At 41.0% G+C, this 12,188-nt stretch overlaps 1 pseudogene; it reads right to left on the minus strand.

The window, feature by feature from the left end:
* Window positions 1-1,531: 1,531 nt before the first annotated feature.
* On the minus strand, window positions 1,532-11,719 carry LOC122070299 (annotated as a pseudogene).
* Window positions 11,720-12,188: the final 469 nt, after the last annotated feature.

Raw genomic sequence — 12,188 nt, forward strand, 5'->3', positions numbered from 1 at the left:
GGAGGGCCCGACACATAATATTTTCTGAGACGCGATGGAATTGCATGGCGACCTTAAAGCCTTCCAAGTGATCGACGGGGTCCCCCGACCCGTCATAGGTGTCGTACTTGGGCAGGCGGAAACCGACTGGGAGCGGGTCCCTCATGACCTCGTCAGCTAAGGCCGTATCATTGGTAAGGTCGGGCTCGCGGTTCCCTGTCTGGTTTTCTGCCACCTTTCTGATCTCGTCTTTCAGGTCTAAGATCATCCTCTTTAATCCCGAGTCCTCGGACCTCTGTTTGTCCCCTTGGTGCTGATCCCCATGCGGGTCTCTTGCGGCGCGTCGCGTCCTACTTCGGGGCGCGGGACTCTCTCTTGCTCGGCTTCGAGGATCACGGCCGGCCCTCGTTGATCCCGTACTGCTTCGGTCTTCTTCTCGAACCCTCTCAAACTGGACGTGGGTATCTGGGAGCGCTCCGCCGGTCTTGTGGGAGACAGCTTTGGAAACCTCCCTCATAGTCTCGACCATCCGGTTATATTTGTTCTGGAGGTCTTCGAACTGCTGCTTCGTCACGTACTCCTGAGCCGCGGGAGGCTGATGGTCGCTGCCTTCCCGTACTGAATATCCGGCCGACCGCTGGTATCTGACGGACACTTCCCGGTCATCATGACCCCTTTCTCGTCCGGTCTCGGCCGAGGGAGGAAGCTCCCCTGAAGGTTCTTCCCCCATGTCTATGTTGGACGTCGCTCTCGTCCTTCTTCGGTTGTAGGTTCTCCCCACCATTACCGTCGTTTCCCACAGACGGCGCCAATCTGTTGCTGCCAAAAACCCCGCTAGTCCAACCTACACAAACACAGGCGACAGAGGCCCGGAACTTGGTCCGGGGTTAGTCCTCCGACGCTCAAGTCAGGGTCGGCCGCACAGTTCAATAATAGAGTAATGGTGAGGGTATCAAAGCTTACCTTCCCCTTTCTTCCGTGCCTTCTTATATAGCTCTTTGGCCTTAGGGTTTTTCCCCCTTCGGCCTTCTTAGAGTCCTACTCGAATACGTCCAACCTTCTGGGGGGAATATTCCCCTCATGCAGACGACGTGATCCCGCGTGATTCTGCGGGCGTGCCTCGGTGATTGCGCGTGCTCGAGTGTGAGTGGTCTCTTGGAACCTTCGTCTGACGGTGGACACGTGTCTCAGAGGCGACACGTGTCATGGCCCCCACCGAGGGGTTATTTTGGCTATATCACTTTGCTTTTAGACTTATAATAGAATGAAATTGTATGAAATATAAAGAAAATGAAAATAATGTGCAATTTTATGAGAAATGGAGGAAAATGAAAATAATAGAAGCAATATACACACAAAACAACTTTTTCATAAATTCTACCAAATTTGATAAAACTTTGAAAATGAATGGGATGAAAAAGGTTATTTTCCACATTAATAATCAACAATTATTACATTAAATGATTTTATCTAATAAGTTTTCCAATCGTTTATCCAAACACTCATATTTGTAATACTTTGTAAAAAAACAAAGTATAAGTTTTCATCTTTTTTAACTTTTTCCATTTTTCTCCGTCAAACGGACAAGGCCTTTACAGAAATATGCCTTTTGCACCCTTGTCTCTATTTGGTCAGAGGAATTCTCTCTCCCTCCTCGTTGGGCCATCTTCCTAATGTCTGACCTGCATCCAAGGATGAAACAGAAAGGTGGTACAAACAAAATATCTTCTCCCATTCAATATTTCAATGGCAGTAGTAATAGACATCCGAGACTCAACGATAAAGGCAAATGGACCACAAAAGGACCAAGCAATTTAAGTTTCTTCATTGACCTTAAGCAGGAATTAATGGTGCCAACACTCCCACCTTGCTTGCACCGTTAATACATCTGGGTTCTGCCTTTGCTGCGTGAGTGGGTGGTGTGTAGTTTCAAATTTCCAACAGCAGCAAAAGTCAATGATCTTGAATGAGTTTTGGAAGGATCAAATATGACATGAGAGTAACACTCACCCAGGCACTGGATTTGGTTCTTAATCACTGGACTTGCGTTAGAATAATGGAGAATCACAGAACCAGTTCGGTTAAAACTGCGGGTTTTAGTTTAACATGAAAGAGCCTTTCCTACTGCACTCAATCTTTCAAGCTGGGGTGATAGCATAACAAAAGAAATATATGAAGACAAGATTAGCTCAGACATGTCTTTTCTGAATAAACAGCTTATGTTGAAGAGGTTTTTTTTGCATAGCCCATTCGTAACTTTGTTTCATATAGCACATAACGATTGCACAGGGATTAAGAAGATCGCAACAACAAGCGAAAGCCCCAACATATCAATAGAAAAAGGATGGGAAAATTATATGATTACTCATTTTTGGGTTTTTCTTTACAAAATTACCCACAAAAAGTTTTGATTAACAAAAATACCCAAAATTAGGTTTGTAAACTATCCACCCAAAGTTTTAATTTACAAAAATATCCAAAATCAGGTTTGGGTTTGCAAAACTACCCAAAATAGTGATTCTTCATCTTCCACATATAATCATGTATTTTTTTATGACTAAAACTTTGAGTGGGTAGTTTTGTAATCCCAAACTCGATTTTAGGTATTTTTTGTTAATTTAAACTTTAAGTGGGTACTTTTGTAAAGGAAAACCTAATTTTGAGTATTTTTGTTAACTGAAACTTTTGATGGATAATTTTGTTAAGAGAAATCTAAAAATGGGTAATCATGTAATTTTTCAAAAATGATCACCTCATGAAAACATCGCAACGGAGGCAATCCCCATCATGCATCAGATCAAAGGCCTTGTTGATATCCACACAAGTCATCGTGTGTGTGATGTACTCATCAACCTTGACTTCTCACGGGACATAGATCTTCATCATCCAAGTCGTATTGACAGAACCATCATGGTTCGTACATATGCCTGGCATTCATGGATTCTGATCAACCTTTTTATGAGTCCAGGCCATAGTTCAGAAACCTGGCAGGAAGCAACTGGTCAAACTGGCTAAAGACCGGAACTGCCCACCAAAAAGGTTCCCAGTTATCTGGTCCGAACCCGTCTTTGGCAAGAACCAACAGTTAAACCAGAAAAAAAAAACCTGGAAGGGGACATGCCTAACCGGTTCAATCCACTGCTCAGTTTTAAAACTATGTTCCTAGACTACCCCTAGATGATGGCTAGAATATTATATAGTAGTTTCACAACTGGGAACCAGTTCATTTCATGGCCCTTTTTTTCTTTCCCCCCTAGTAGCACAACAAAAGGATTAAGGGATCTCATGAAGAGGAAAAACCTTTTTCAAGTACTTCACAACAAGCCAAGGAACCTGAGTACGACTCTTGAAACCACCAAAAGCTGTTCCTTTCCAAACACGTCCCGTGACAAGCATAAATGGGCGGGTGGATATTTCCTCACCTACTCCTGCAACACCGACTATAACTGACGTTCCCCAACCCTGGAAGTTACCAACCAAATCAGTCATGTCTTAAAACTGATGACAATATGACCGTCTTAACCCATCGATGAAACCACAGTTTGTACCACCTAGTTTGGTGATGAAAACTCACCTTATGACAGCACTCCAAAGCAGCCCTCATCACAGACACATTTCGTATACACTCGAAGCTGTAGTCGACACCACCATCAGTATGGTCAACAATGACCTGTTGTATTGGCTTATCATAGTCTTTGGATTGATGAATTCCGTAACTCCAAAATTCTTTGCTGCAATATACATTTCTCAACATCATAAGATTGTGCAAAAATAAACATTTGACATCACAAACAAATAAAGCTTCATTGGAATGATTCCACTTGAAAAATCTTGGGCCTGATTAGCATGCCACATTCAGAAGACAGTATATTAGCCATTGTAAGTGGGAACATAGAAACAAAATATAAGGACACTTCCTGGAAATGGTAGGTTGTTTTGAGCTGGCCCTACTTGAGTGAGCATGATTTCCAGTTTTGGCACAGAGGGTCGCATTGTCACGTTGAAAGTTTATCAAAGCTAAACCTAGCTGACACCAAAGGTGGAAGGGGGTGCCCATATTATCAAAAATGAGGCACGCCTAAATCACTGCCCTAAACATGTTTCATTTTTCCTAATAACTGGTATACAAGCACTAAACATGCAATCATCAGACAAACCCAACATCAGAGTTATTTCAATATTAAAAAAAAAAATTAGTTGTTTGTCTGGGCAACTAACTTACTGCAAGGCTGACCGTCCCAAGTCCAAATATAGCAACAATAGAACCTGCCTCTACTTTTGCTGTGTTCCAAGCTGCTCCAAGACCTGAAAATATAATTTACACAAGTTAAAATTCGAAAGATACATGTAGAAATATTAAGTTATTACAAGAAAAAGGAATCTCAACACCAGAAGCGTGACATAAACATAGTAGAAAATATTAAAAACCACCTATAATTGATGAATTTATTCCTTATTCTCATAATCAAATCAAATATAAGGGAATTACATTATATTCATGCATGCATTTCTAATACTAGATCAAAAAATTTGAAAGAAAAACAGTGACAGATAAAGACTTCCTTACAATAGAATCTATAGTTGGTCTTTACTTGTGTCAGAACAATTTCCAATCGAGAGCAGGGAATATTCACGAATGTGCGTGAACGACCCTGGTTCATGAATATGGCATATATTTTCTCTCTTCTCATTTAATAGATGCCATATCCACGGACCAGGATCGTTCACATACATTCACGTATGTGAATATTCACTTTCCTCCAATTTTTCAATCACCTTTCATCATGGATTTCCAAGGAGGAAAAAGATGTATAATACAGATACTAAGCCCAAAAATAATTCCATATTAACAAAATTCACAAAATGCACCATCGCTCATCATAACTCCAACTCCTGTAGCTCCCCGCACTTTGCCACAGAGATTCGTCTTCCCAGATCTGCAAAACTTGCATTCTCTGCATTCTGCAGTGTAACAAGGTATCACATGGTCCCCTAGTTGAACTTCAACTACACCTTCCCCAACACTCTCTATGATCCTGTGGTAAATTTCAATTACCACCCATAGTAGAATAAATTAAAATTATGGATCAGCTATGTGATATAAAAAACAATCGTACCCAGCAGCCTCATGGCCAAGAATACAAGGGAAGAGCCCCTTAGGATCCTGAAAAGCAGAAAAGTAAAATCCTGAACACATATGATAGAACTTGGAAAACGAGTCAAGAAAGAGTTAAGAGAAAACTGGACTAGAATAAATAAATTTTCAGATGCTAGAGCAGCAAGCCAACATGCGAAGCAATGGACAGAGCAAATGTGAGAGCAACCTTTGATAGTGGATTATGCAAAAGCATGTGAGAAGAAAAACTCAATGCAAGAAAAGAAATAGTGAAAATGTTACAGCAATTCCCTATCCAACCATCCCCCCAAAAAAAAAAAAATTTGTTGTGGGTCAACCATCTCAAATTTGTTGCACAAGAGAAGTATCTCACATAGAGATCGAATGGACCACCACAGAATTCCACCAATCTTCCTAGCAAGGCCAATCAGCAAGTTATGGAAGACACTCAAATTCTATCCATTTCCCATTCTGAAGTTGGTTCACGTGCGTCTAAGATAAGTATTTGATGCAAATTTCAATGTAAAATCTTTCAGTAATGCTTTAGTTGATAGAAACTTGATTAGAGTAAAGCTTTAAAAGGATTTAAATAGTAAGCTATTTTGATCCATAAGGAAACTACATTATATATTATCTTCAGGCATTAGTAGTTGGAGCAAATTCTCACCATTTACCTGATTATTAGGACATCGGAAGATTTAAACATAAAACGGAGTCTAATTCCTTTAAATTCCAAATCATATCAGTTCCCCTCCCCACATCCCCCCCCCCCCCAAAAAAAAAGAAAAAAAAACTTTCTTTTTCTTTGACAATTAAAAGCAAAGACATCAGTTTGAAGCTACTGTGACAAATCACCAAAAAGTGGAGGGCATCCATAATACAGTAATACTCAATACGCAAATGTAGGAATTTTAGCAGCACATTGGCTTCAGCCTTCATGTAATTCCCTTAAATTCATCATAGTCAAGCCAATCATTGCTGCCACTAGGGAGGTTTCTGAAGAGATCTTAAGATATCTGATATGATTGATAACCAGAATATATATATATATATATATATATATAGTACAGTAACAGAGACACCAAACACATAACTAATGACAACTGAACACATGTCATAACTAACTCCTATCTCTAACAGGCCCCTCAAGTTCACGGGGGGAGATCCCACTGTGAGCTTGCCCTTAAGCAGATTGAATTGATTGCGAGAGAGACCTTTCGTTAGAGCATCTGCTAGCTGGTCAATCGTAGAGACATAGTGAACTTGCAAGTGACTGGAGCTTACCATATCCCTTACAAAGTGAAAATCAATTTCAATGTGTTTCATACGGGTGAGGAAGACCGGATTTGCTACAAGGTATGTCGCACCAATATTGTCGCAGAGAATGAGAGGTGTCTGGGGAAGAAAAACTCCGAGCTCAAATAGTAATGAATGCAGCCAAAGGAGCTCAGTAGCTACAGAAGCAACAGCAGCATGGTATTCAACTTTTGTGGAGGACCGAGAGACAGTCCATTGCTTTCGGGAACACCAGGAGATCAAATTTTGACCAAAAAACATAGCATAGCCTGTTGTCGACTTTCTATCATTTGGGCAGCCAGCCCAATCAGCATCCCAGTAGGCTGTGAGAACCTGTTCGGAAGATGAACTCAGAAGAAGGCCATCATCAGGAGTACCTTTAAGATAACGCAAGATGTGTTTCACAGCAGACCAGTGACAATCCGTCGGGGAATGCATAAATTGTGCAACCTTGTTGACAACAAAGGTGATATCTGGTCTGGTCTTCGTCAAATACTGAAGTGCACCAACGATACGGCGATACTCAGTGCCATCAACTAGAGTTGTACCAGAATGAAGACCAAGAGAAGGACCAACAGCAGGAGGGGTGGATATTGGTTTGGCATCAACCATATTAGAACTTCAAAGTAGATCTGTAATGTAATTTTGCTGAGTAACCATCATACCAGTAGAAGATCGGGATACCCCAAGGCCAAGAACATAATGCAATTCCATAAGATCTTTTAGAGAAAATGTAGAAGATAGTACCCGAATGAGATCAGTAATGGCAGTAGAGTCATTTGCTGTGAGGAGCAGGTCATCAACATAAATCAAAAAATAAAGCACAACACCATGAGATCGGTAAATGAATAAGGAGGTGTCTGTCTTTGATGCAATGAAGCCTTGAGAAAGCAAGAAGGTGCTGAGGCATGTATACCAAGCACGCGGAGCCTACTTTAATCCATATAACGATTTGTGCAATCGACAAACATAATCAGGATGAGAAGGATCAATAAAGGCCCAGAGGCTAATGCATAAACACCTTCTCAGCAAGAGAACCATGCAAAAGAGCATTTGACACATCCAATTGATGAATTGGCCAATGATGCATAGCAGCAAGAGATAAGACTAAACAGATTGTTGCTGGTTTGATAACCGGGCTAAACATTTCAGTGAAGTCAATGCCCGGTCTTTGATGAAATCCTTTAGCAACTAGACGTGCCTTGTAACGCTCTATAGTACCATCAGAGTGGCGCTTTACCCGAAACACCCACTTACAACCCATAATATTAAAGGCATCAGTAGGAGAAACAAGAGACCGGGTTCCATTTCTAAGAAGAGCATCAAACTTTTCATGCATAGCAGCCCTCCATTCTTGGCTGATCATTGCTTGAGTGTAACAACTGGGCTCAACCGAAGATGGTAAGGGATGTTTAGTGGTCATTAGAGTGAGATGATTAGGTGGTCTGTGAGGGGCTCCTGTGCGAGACCGTGTGAGCATGGGATGAGACTGATGAGCTGAAGTAGAAGTATCATACCCAACTGGAGGCTCAGAAGCAGGCTGATTTGGGTGAGTTGGAGGTAAGGTACTGCCATCTTGGGTAACAGAATCAGATCCATAATTAGGTTGCATTACGGAAGGCTAATGATGTGAATATTGCCCAATTGCCGAATCTTGGACTATAGATAATAATGGGCCTTGGCAAGGAGATGTTGTTGTAGGAAAAATAGGGGCAGGATTAGGTGATAGCAATGGAAAAGGACAAGGAAGAAGGGATGGTGGTTTGAGAGTACACCATAACTGGACAGTGGTCAAAGGTGGATCAGGCCAAGAAGAGGGAAGAGGGAAGAGTGGAAAAGGGAAATGTAGATTTATCAAAGAACACATGACGAGAAATATACAGCCTATTTGTAGAAATGTCCAAGCATTTGTATCCCTTATGCTGAAGGGAATAACCAAGGAATAGACATGGTTTGGACCTGGGTTCTAGTTTATTGTGAGAATAAGGTCGCAACCATGGAAAACATAGGCATCCAAATGTCTTTAAGAATGTGTAATCGGGTGGTATGTGAAACAGGTACTCAAAGGGGCTAATGTGCCCAAGAAAGGCAATTGGCATTCGGTTAATGAGATAAGTGGCTGTAAGAAAAGCATATGACCAGTATGGAGAGGGGACATGAGAGTGTAATAAAAGTGTTAAACCATTCTCTATAATATGCCGATGCTTTCGGTCGGCTACACCATTTTGAGCCTGTGTGTGAGGACAAGATACTTGGCATGAAATACCAGTTGAAGTAAGGAAGTCATCAAGTTTTAAAAATTCAGTTCCACCATCAGTTTGTAGGCTCTTAATGGAGCAGGAGAAATAATTTTCAACTAAGGGCTTAAACTTGGTAAACACTGAAAGTACATCAGATTTATGCAACAAAGGATATAACCATGTATATCTGCTGTAATCATCAACAAAGAGTACATAGTATCGAAATTTATCAATGGAAACAGTTGGAGCTAGTCCCCAAACATCACAATATAAAAGCTCCAAAGGAGCAGAACTACTAGAAGAAGAAGACATAAAGGGAAGACGATGGCTCTTAGAGCACTGATAGGCAACATAAGAAGAGTGCGTGTTCCTGGAGGTAGGAAGTGTAAACTTGTCAACAAGACAACGAACAATTTTAAAAGAGGGATGACCCATTCTATGATGCCAGTCATCAATAGGAGGTCGAAGAGCAGAGTTGGAGAAAAAAGAGCTGGGTCCAAGAGGAAGCTCGTATAGCCCATTTCTACTCAGGCCGTGGTAGAGTGTCTGTCTTGTCCTCCAATCCTTGATCAGAAAATGTGTGGGATAAAATTCAAAGTAAGTATCATTATCAAGACAGAATTTATTGACTGATAAAAGGTTCCTTTGAATCTCAAGAACATATAGGACATTGGACAATCAAAAATTATGCTTAGCAGAAACAATGTTGGTAGATCCGGTATGAGAAATAGACAGACCTTGGCCATTGTCGATGATTATTTGCTTAGGGATAGAAAAAGGACTGGTAATTGCAAGATTGCTCATGTCTGTAGTAATGTGATGGTTAGATCCAAAGTCAAGTAACCAAGAATAAGGAGTTATAGTGGCAGAGTTAAGTGCTACCAAGAAAAGCATGATTAAAACGTTGAGGATAGTGAGATGCAAGGTGAGTATCATGCCCATAGATCTGGCAATTTGAGCACTGATGTGGAGGAAAGTGTGTAGGATGAGTACCTTGAGGTGGAGATCCAAGAATCGACTCCTAAGAATTGTTGTTCGATTTACTAGTAGAATCAGAACCATATTGCTGATGAGAACCTTGATTCTGGTCAACATATTGTTGGCGAGAGCTTGGATTCTGATCAAAGTAGCGACGACGATTGCTGCGATATCTAGAAGAGTAATGATTGTACGAAGCACGGTGAGAACCTTGAGAAAAGCTTGAACGAGAGTCTTGTGGTGTAGCAGCAACATTTATAGTTGAGATAGAACTGGAAGTATCATCAGAAGTAGATTTTAGAAAACTCTCATGGCTAAGAAGGAGATCCATGAGTTCAACGAAGGTAACAGATTCAGATCGCAAGCGAATAGAAGTCGCAAAATCCTGAAAATCCGAACCAAGACCTCTAAGTGTAGCAAGAACCAGATCCTCATCACAGATCGGTTGATCAATTGCATCCAAAGTGTCCAACACAGATCTGATCGCAAGAAGATAGTTAGCAACTGAATCTGTACATTTTTGGAGCCGCGAGAGACGATCATTAAGATCCATGATCCTCATTCGAGAGGATTGGGCAAAGACTCGAGCAAGAATACTCCAGGCTTCTTAAGAAGTACCAGTACTCACAACATGTGATAGGGCATTCTCAGAGAGAGAAGAGATGATCCATGAAAGTATTAACTGATCTTGTCGATCCAGAGGGAAGCTACCATAAGAGTAGAGTTGACAGCCTCTGTATTTGCAGAAGTAGAAGCAAGAACCACTGGACAAAGAAAAGAACTATCCACATACCCTAAAAGACTATAGCCTTTGAGAAGAGGGAGAGATTGAGCTCTCAAGATATCTGATATTATTGATAACCAGAATATATATATATATATATATAGTACAGTAATAGAGACACCAAACACTGAACTAATTACAACTGAACACGTGTCATAACTAACTCCTACCTCTAACAGTTTCAGATCTACAAAACATGCGGATAGAAGTTTAAGAGATGAAATATAATAAGTTGGGATACTTAAACCTGACAACTAATTTCTGCAATTCTAAATAAGGAATTTTTGTCAAAACTATGAGGACTTGAACAAATATACCGACCATGGGGCATTACTACAAAACCATGTCTAAGGTGAGTTGGGTTTGTTCACTTGTCCCACATCAAATTGAATTGGATTTCTAAGATAACAAGATTACTTCATTTTGACACTTTCAGCTACACATTCAACATAGGAAAATCCAACCCATACAAAATCTCACGGCAAAGGATTCTGAATTCAAAATGGGCTTTCTAAAAAAATCTCATAAATGGAGAATCAAACAAGCTTGCACAGGAACTAACAAATTAAAAGTGGGATTTTAGTTAAATATGTAAACGATACAACAAGAATAAAGAGTGGTACCTTCCCACTCAAAGTATAAGCATCCGTATGGCATAGAGTAGTGAACAGTATCTTGATTCAGACTTCGTTGGCCTGCGGCGGAGCCACCTGAACATCTTCTATCACCAACGGCTTGTTCCATTCCCATGCAACTGCAGCTGCTTACACATTAGCATTGTGAAAAATCAGTTCAGAAATCAAAATGAAAGATTTTTTTTTTTGGTAAAAGGAAATCTTATTTCAAATGCGGGCAAATGGAGCACGAGGCATCCAGATTACAAAGGTCTAGAAGCCAAGGAGAGGATAATGGCTAAATTGTCTTACTTGCCACGAACAAGGCCTTCTAAGCTAGAGAATGCGCAACAAAATTTGTGTCTCTAGAAGAGAAGAGAAAATTACATGTACTGAAATTTCAAGCCAACAACTTGATATCCTGGATGATACCTAAAACCAAAAGCGGAGGGTGAGCAACCTGATTTAGGATGGTGTTGATGATTGTCACGTTGTCGGATTCCACCACTAGGTTTAGGATACCTTCACTCAAGGCCACAGATAAACCCCAGCGGATGGCTAATGCTTCGCCTACCAACACATCTGAGAAAATGGAGGGATCTGAAGCCGCCACTATAAGAGAGCCAGTTGAATTGCGCAAGACCAATCCAAGACCTCCATTGGATGATCCAGGAGGAATAGCTGCATTGCAGTTTAACTTAACACTACCCATAGGAGGAGCAAACCACGCCGTTGTCGACTGCTGAGGAGTCGGTCAAGGGAGGGGAGCTTTTCTAAGGTTCCAAAATTGGTTAAAGGCTCTCTGGGCATCGATGAAGACCTCCTCTGGAGTCCATTGACTTCCATTGAAGACCTGATCGTTCCTTGTTAGCCAAAGATATCAACACAAGAAAAAACATTGGCTTAAACTTTCCTTACCCTGATCTTTGGCAGGGAATTGAATACGATCCCAATCCTGGAGCCAACGAGTCAAAGAAATAGGGGTATCTAAAGCATCCGTGAAGGAAAGGTTGCTGCCAAACCAAGCCGCACACGTAAATAGGCACTCAAACAAGATATGGTCTGTTGTTTCAATAGTGCAACCACACCTTTTACAGCTTGGGTCAACTGGCAGCTGTCGTTTTAATAGCCCCTCACCTGAAGCGATACCTTGAGCACAACATTTCCAAAGAAAAGACTTA

The sequence above is a fragment of the Macadamia integrifolia genome, unplaced genomic scaffold, assembly GCF_013358625.1.
Source record: "Macadamia integrifolia cultivar HAES 741 unplaced genomic scaffold, SCU_Mint_v3 scaffold876, whole genome shotgun sequence".
Lineage (NCBI taxonomy): Eukaryota > Viridiplantae > Streptophyta > Magnoliopsida > Proteales > Proteaceae > Macadamia > Macadamia integrifolia.